Below are 8500 nucleotides of genomic sequence, written 5' to 3'. Positions count from 1 at the left end.
CAGGATGGATTTTATACAATTAAAAATCAGTTTTCTTGGAAGCAGCAGTGATGATTATTTTTTTCTTTCTAATAGATGTGTGTCTCTTTGAGGTCCAATATAGCATGTAAACGCTGAAGCTTTTCCTGCCATCTAGAGGTGTGGGTTCTCTGGTGACTAATAGAGTGAGTTGCCTTTGTGGCATCTCTCTCACCACAGCACTAACAAGAGCTTTTTCTTCTATCCAGCCAGCTGTTTTCATGAAGATTGCAAGGATTTAGCAACTTTGAAAATGCTGTCTTTCTAATTGATGAGCACAAAAATTCCTGGGAAAGGATGGGAAATGGAGATCAATCATCTTGTAAGACCTATTTCCATAGAAAAGCAGTTTAAAAACAGTTGTAAAGTATCTTAAAAATATCTTTAAACAAACAAACAAAAACCCCAACAACAGCAAGAGCAATGGAAATCGGCTCTAATGATCTGACTCACAGGGGTCTCATCATTAACAGGAACTGACTCATTGCATTTGTTAGAAATTGCCATGATGCTATTTTATCTACCCTTTGTGTCTTGGGAGCTGAGAAGGCCAGATGAAGCTTATCCCAAGCACAGACTGCAGTGGCAGGCCTGGCTGGCCCCAGTGAAGAAGCTGTATATGGCTTTTTGCGTACCTGATTTAAATTTGTCCCTGGTCTGAACACATATTACCATGAGAGATAAGGCATATTGGAAGCCCTAGTGGTTACCTTGATCAGTTCAAGGATAGTTGTGACCAGCTGAACAGTTTAGATCAGAGTGTTTACACAACAGAGGTCTCTGCTTCTTAACATGGGGGGAAACAAAACACTATATCTCAAGTTTTATTGTTTTCACTGTGTGGGGCAGAGCCTGCAAGGTTTATCTGAGCTATTTGATGACCTATAGATACATGGTGTACAATACCAGCAGATGGTATCTGTCACAGGACACTGCAGCTAAGGATTATACCTTAGAACAAGGCATCTCTAAGAGTGAGGTGCCAGGGGACGTTGAACCCTGGCCATCACTCTCCACTGCCTCTCTCCTTCCAGGACAGTCACAGCACAAGGACCAGCCTCATCCGGTGCCAGCACAACCAGGATACCAGTGCCCAAAGTTTGCTGAAAGATGGAACCTGGAGGTGGACACAGCATTATTTCTGATCCCTCTTGCTCCTAGTGCAGCTCAAGTCATGGTTAGTCATTTTTTCCTCATCCATTTTGCCATCTGCTATTCTGTCCTTTGCAACAGCTGACAACAGTGCAAGGACATGAGAGCTTCCACGTGGTGGTTGTTTAAAAACAAACACACACTGTACTGTTGCCAAATATTTGTATTACTGAAGAAGTCAGAAGCCTTGGCCTGGCTAAAAATCCATTGTTTGAGGTGTGATAAGAGCAGAACAAAAGGATGGCATCTAATTAATAATAAAACAAAAGCCTAAATATAAGATAAAAGATGAAGGAATAAAAGAACACAAAAAGACAACATATTTAACTTTACAAACACAACAGAAATCACCTAAGCAAGTCTTTTGGTAGGCATCAACAAAAAGAATGGTTTTAATCTAGAATGAGAGAAAGATAAAGAAATAATTATAAGAGTATTTAAAGGGTTTTCCCTGGGGACTAAGGCCCTGTGGAACCACAGAGGGAACACAGGAGAAGACAAGGTAAGGATGGTGGCATCATGGGCTGACCAGAGTTGAAAGTCCACCTCGCTGGTTGTAGTTGTCTGGCAGCTACACTGGAACCAATGAAAATCATTGAATGTCTCCCTTATCTGACAGTCTGTGAAGTCAGTCAATGCCAAGAAAGTGCAAGTCCTGGTATTGCATTCAGCTCACCTACGTAGGCAGTGGGCACTAACTCAGCAGCCCCTGGAGAAAGGGGAAGTGTCAAGTGAAAGTGGAAAATTAACTACTTTTCCCACCTCTCAAGGTAATCCTGGCAGATCAAAGCCGAGGCACAACAGAAGGCAGCTTGAGGAAATTTAAACTCCTTTACTACTTATCCTTTACTTCTGCAACTGAGATCTGGGCGGCTGGCAGAGAATTCCCCATGAACACCACTTCCCTTTGAAATGTGTGCCCCCAGTTAATCTGAGGGAGTCCAGATCTGCAGACATTCTTAAAAGGTCCGTCTTTTGAAGGGATATCTTTAGAAGGGCAATGCCACCTAAAAAAATGAGAGTTAATATAGGAATAAACCTTTCTGCAGCTTTTTGCTGAATGATCTTCTGACTAACACGAGTTGTCCAATTTCCAGCTCTACCACCAATTTTCCACACGCTTTAAGCAAGGCACGGTTTTCTGCCATATATTCCATGATATACATATATAATTATTTAATCTATATTATAGGTAAATAATTACCTATACTGCATTTATGAGATGCGTTTTATTCAGCTCATGCATTTCATCTATGTGTTCATATACATTCCTCTCACCCATTGTCTTATCTATGCAGCCCATAATTTCAAAAGGATGAAATTCATAAAGAAACCCTTACCATAAGGGGTTTTGAATTTAGTTTGCTCTGGAATTGCCACTAAAAATGACAGCAGCTGCTCCTGGCTGTATGCTGTGACATGCCTCAAATCCCACCCTATCTATAGCTATAACACAGAGAATTTAATCTCTATGAGCTCTGTGCTGAAGAAGAGGTATCCATGACTAACTCTACTTCTCCTTTTCCCCAAAACAGAGTCCACCTCCACAGAACTGACCTACTTACCCCTTAACCCATAGCTCTGCCATCAGGACTGATTAGCCTGTCTATGAGGAGGCTCTAGCTGGCAAACAGCAGAATTCGGAGCTGCTGCACGACACAGTAGTACAACTGCCAGGTTATTCATTTTATCTCACCCAAAAACCTGCCTGCCTTCAGACAGGTAACTGTGCAAATGAGCAAGTGCCAGACCCCAAGCCTGTGTACGTAAAAATGGCAGGGATTCTGCCTTTTTCCGTTTGTTCTTGTAGATTTTATGCACGGCCAGGAGCAGTAAACGTGTATGAGGTACCCATACGGGGTTGATAAGGTAAAGAAAAATCAATCCTGTAAATAAAGCCAATTTTTTTTCAAAAGGTCTAGGATTTTCAGGTGCATTTTAATGGTATAGCTGAAGGTTACACAAACAAGATTATTTTGAAAACTGTCATGAGGGACCGAGAAGGAAGAAACTTCCCAAAGCCTTCGAGTAGAAAATGGAGTTCACCCTAATGCAGCACTCATTTCAGAAACCTTAAAAATGTCTATTCACAGTGAATAATCTTACCACAATATACTAAGTAATATGTAGAAGTGTTGCAGGTCAGGTTGGATGGAGCCCTGACAACCTGATCTAGTGGGTGGCATCCATGCCCATGGCAGGGGAGTTGGAACTATATAATCTTTAAAGCCCCTTCCAACTCAAACCATTTCATCATAAATACAAATTTTTTTACTCTTCCGTTCCACGTCATTATAAAATAAAAGAGACCAAGTGGAGGAGAATCACACCTTTAGGGAGAAGTTTCAGTGCCTCAGGAAAGACAGAACGGAGGTTGCTCAAGCCTTTGTTTTCCTGCCATGGACTGGCACCAGACACTGACAACATTTCTTTTTTGCTCCAGCAACAGGGCTCTGACCTTTAACCAAAACTGGTACACCTCCCACCTTCTGTTTGGTGGAATCTGATCTAAAATGAACACAACTTGAAGGCCAGAAAAGGAGAAGCTTCTGGCAGAGGACTCCAAGTGATTAATTAAATAGCCTTCAATAGGTATCTCCTAGTATCTTCCTTCATTTCTTCTTGCAATTAAGGCATAGGCAGATAAGGACATTCTAATAGTTCAGAGGCAAAACTATTTTGAAAAGTTTTTTTGAAACCCAAAATGCTGATGGCATTAACCAGTTAACCAGTTTGATGACTGAGACATCAGGAAGTTCCTACTGTTTGTCAGTACATGCCTGAGTGCAAGGTGACTGGTGGACATCACTTTTCACAGTAAAATAGGTCTAAATATCACATTTTCTGAGAGCAAGAGAGCTAAAGCAGTAGAAGGATACAGGAATTCTTGCACTTGGGTCAGTCACCTAGACTAGATAAGGTTCAAAAGCACATAGGCATTAGCTCACACCTGTTTCAGTGAAAAGTTGGTGGTGGGTCCGAGCGACCAAATTGCACTTCTCCAACTGTTCTCTCCTGGGCAACATGAGGTAAATGTGGGATTTCATTCTGGAACTCAAGACATATCAGAAATACTACTACAAAGAAAAGAAATCCTCTATTTCACATTTACAGGCAGGTAAGTTACTTTTTATTATATGTGTAAGATTTATCTCCATTGTTTGAAAATTTAGGTTTTGGTTTTGTGGTAAATCAAGAAATATGGGGACAGTGAGTCTGACACCTCAAAGAAATGATATACGACTAAAAAAGAAACAAACAAACAAACAAACAAACAAAATCTCAAACATTGTAACAGTGTAAATTTCCATTAAAGGAATGAGGGGGGTTGAACCTGCTCTTTGCTTTATGTTCAGCTTGTACCTACTTTATGTGACAAAGAACATCTCTGTCAGAGTTAGCTATAACCATCACAGCTGTATGTCCATGTAACAAACACTGAGAACCAAAGTAAATAAAAATTCTAAATGACAACAAAGTGTCACACTAGAGAATTAATTTTATCTACAGATATGCTTAAGTATGGTCTAGCTTTTAGGTAAATGCTTAATTAAATAACTTAAAAGCCTGCAATCCCAAGTTGTATAAATATTTTTTATTCTGATGCCCTTTTTCTTCTAGCAGACAGTCTTATTTAAAGCACTCTTTTGTTTCAGAGCTCAAAATCATTTGATGATGAAATTCTTAGATAAAATTCTACAATAGTGGATATATTACATCCATGAAAAGGGTAGGTTTTCATTTCAGCTACACTTGTACCTTGTATATTGGCATTTTGCAGTCTCTGATGTTCATCTTACTTGCTAAAAGCTTCCCTTTGACACCTCAAACAATAATAGGTCCCACAAAATTAATAAATATATCCTCCTGATGTTGAGGACGTGGGAAATGAGTCATGCAAAATTGAAGGCCGCCTATCTTTCTGAAAAAAACTTGCATGTATTGAATATGTGCTACTTGTGTATATTAGAATACTGTCATTGAAGTGAGTTGAGTCATCCAGAAAACATGCGCTTAGCAGCCTGCAAGATGAAACTTGTATGAGGACACAGGGAAAATTAGTGTCAGTATGGGGAATGGAATCCATTTTTTCCTGCTTTAATCATCCATGACATTTTCTGAATGCTCCTTTGTTCTGTACAATGTAAATAATGACACAGCCATTTTTCAGATATGCTGTATAATGTGCCCAAGTCCTTGAAATACTGGATATGGTGCCTTAGTATCCATTACGGCTCCTAGGAAAGGGATTCAAGAACAGATGCACTGACTTTGTTCGTGTCTGCAGAATCTCTGTTTACCTCTGCATCTTATTTTCCCAAATGACTTAAGTAAAGTTTAAAAAAAAAAAAAAAAGTTGAATGTTAGCCTGTTTTACTGTTAGTGAGCAGTAAAATTTTAAAGTAAAAGTCTGAACTTGAAGTAAGATGTATTCATAGAAAAGTGGATTTCAGATGTAAATGTCCAAAAAAGATGAATGTAACTTTCTCTTCTTCGTTTTGGTTTTTTTTTCTCTTTTATAGTTTAAATTACCATTCTGTTCTTGGCTGCAAAGACACCGTACTGTGACCAAGACCTTCCCCTTGAGAGACACATGGTCAAATCTCTGGATACACAAATCAGTTTGTTCTTTTTAATGCCTCTAAAAATGCTAACTATTCAGGTCCAGTGTAATTGTTAGCCTTCAGATGGCTCTTTTAAGCTCTTATCGTGGACTGAATTGTTTGGAATATACATGAACTAGTTCTCTGGTTTAGGCTGAAGTAGACCCTCGTGAGTACTCTGCCAGCTCTTTTTGCAAGCTCCACTTTTGAGAACTGTTGATAAACACTCTGGACAATATTCTGTCCTGCAGTCATGAATTCCTGTTGTTCTCTTGAACATGCCAGACTTTGAATAAAAGCCATTGCTTCCTGGAGGGCAGAACCACAGTTCTAGCAGGCAGTACTGACCTTGACATCACACAGTACTTACTGTGTCATTTGTATGTAATTCTTGTACATGGAGATATGGAAAATTGTTGCTGACAGTGTGTTTCATGTTATTTTTCCACTGACCATGCACACAGAGTGTAAATGTCAAGCAACCATTGTACCAAATCTTATGCATTGCAACATAAATGTACCAGTAGTTCACAGACATGTAAGAAGAATTTCTTACAGGAGACCCAGCAAGCTTGGACTTTAGCTGGCTGTTATGCACCCTCTAAATCTTTGTCACTTGGGATAAACACATCCCTTGTAAACACAGTGGGAATCACACTTACATGGGGTTTTCATATGTCAGACTGTAGTCTCTTTCACTTATGCTATATTCACTATGTATTATGTAGTGATATATATAATAAAAATTTAATACTACATATTCACTTACACTACACGCCATCAAAAGGCCTTTCCTTTAACAGTCTCATTGGAAATTATTTGCCAGCTCTGTCATGCTGCACACATGCATGCACACTCCTAAAGCAACCAGCCTCTTTGATTTTGGCCTTTCTAAAACACAGCAACAGATTTCTCTCCCCATGGGGTTAGAGCCCCAGAGAAAAAGGCCTGGAGAGATACGTATGCATATAATGGAAGCACAGTGTAGTCCATCAACTTACGTAAGATCAATACCTAAAAGATTACTAAGCTTGATTTTTCCAATACCACCACTACAAAGAACAGTTGTATCCCTTTGGTTGCTCTAATGTGGGAAAAGGAACACATATGCTGGTAGAATAATATTTGTATGCTGCTAATGTTGAGCTAGAGGGAAGCTGGAGAGTTCAAAGCCACTTTTTCATTTGGAAAAAGCATAAAAAGAATGAGACACAGAGCGAAGTAGCAGAAAGAAAAGGGACCACTACCACCACCAACTCCTTAGGCACACAGAAATGCAGGAACAGCAAGTGAACCATATGGCTTCAAGGATTTCCCTGAGGAATGGTACAGCAAATGCTGGAACTGGGGCACTGGTGGGTACCCCGAGGACATAAAGAATGCTAACATTTGCCTCACGTAAATAAAAGTTGTGACAAAACAGAGAGAAGTATCCTTCTGGCTTTTCCTGTCTTCCCCCTGCTAATTCGGGCTGTTAATCTTAGATGCAAACAGTGCATTTCATGTGCAATGGTACCCCTGCTTTAAACATTTGTGAAATGTGCGCAGTCTTTTGAAACATGCTGGGCACATCCACATGAGACCAGTGGCGGTGGTACACGGATTCCCAAGTGGACATGCAGAGCCAGGGAGAGAGGCTGGTGTGACACCACCATGCCAGTGCTGCTGCACCAACCTCCCCTCACTTGCATCACATAGAACGGCCTGGGTTGGAAAAGACCTTAAAGATCATCTCGTTCCAAACCCCTTGCCACAGGCAGGAACACATTCCACTAGACCAGGTTGCTCAAAGCACAATCCAGCCTGGCCTTGAACACTTCCAGGGATGGGACATCCACAACTTCTCCGGGAAACCTGTTCCAGTGCCTTAGCACCCTCACAGTAAAGAATTTTTTCTTAGTATCTGATCTAAACCTCTCTGTCAGTTTGAAGCCATTTTCCGTTGTCCTGTCACTCCAGGCCCTTGTAAATAGTCTCTCTCCATCTCTCTTGTGGGCTCCCTTCAGGTACTAGAAGGTCACAACTAGGTCACCCCGAAGCCCTTCTCTTCTCCAGACTGAACAATCACAGTTCTCTCAGCCTTTCCTCACAGCAGAGGTGCTCCATCCCTCTAATCACCTTGGTGGCCTCCTCTGGACTCTCTCCAACAGGTCCATGTCCTCCCCATGCTGGGGCCCCCAGAGCTGGATGCAGCACTGCAGGCGGGGTCTCACCAGAGCAGAGGGGCAGAATCACCTCCCTCTGGGGTTTGGTTGAGTTCCCATTGCACATCAGCAGGATTTACAGCAGCCTGCACTGTTTTGGTGAACGAGTTTTCTTGTTTCATTCACCCAATTTCAAAGGCAGAGCAATGATCACTCACTTTTTATTTTCTAGTGTCAGGTCTTGCAGGTGCATCTGGGGACAACTGCTAATAAATTCAGATGTGGTGTGCTGGGTAAAGTGCCATCTTCCAATTGCATTTTCACAACATCTAGATGAATAAGTCCGGCAAAGGCTCCAAGCAGCATCACACTACAAAGTAAGCTACTCCAGGAAGACTGTCTTTAAAAATAAATACATTGTAACTGCAATGCACTTGCAATTTCAATTTTTAAAGATTAGCAGGTGTGACTAAAGATTGCAGAATTTTCCCTACTTCATTCCCTTAAGAAATTTTTTTTGGCTCGATGCTGCTATATATTCTCAATATGTTTATTCTCAATGCCATTACTTTATTCCAAGGG

At 40.8% G+C, this 8500-nt stretch overlaps 1 long non-coding RNA gene across 1 annotated transcript; it reads left to right on the top strand.

Moving 5' to 3' along the window:
* Nucleotides 1-4839: 4839 nt before the first annotated feature.
* LOC120323624 lies at nt 4840-6538 on the top strand. Its single transcript, XR_005564274.1, has 2 exons — nt 4840-4900; nt 5694-6538. It is a non-coding gene; the product is annotated as an uncharacterized LOC120323624 (long non-coding RNA).
* The last annotated feature ends 1962 nt before the right edge of the window (nt 6539-8500 follow it).

The sequence above is a fragment of the Pipra filicauda genome, unplaced genomic scaffold, assembly GCF_003945595.2.
Source record: "Pipra filicauda isolate LSUMZ 115617 unplaced genomic scaffold, ASM394559v2 scaffold2_size9829703_pilon, whole genome shotgun sequence".
Classification (NCBI taxonomy): domain Eukaryota; kingdom Metazoa; phylum Chordata; class Aves; order Passeriformes; family Pipridae; genus Pipra; species Pipra filicauda.
The sequence above is the reverse complement of the archived record's forward strand: the minus strand, read 5'-3'. Positions and strand labels throughout refer to the sequence as shown.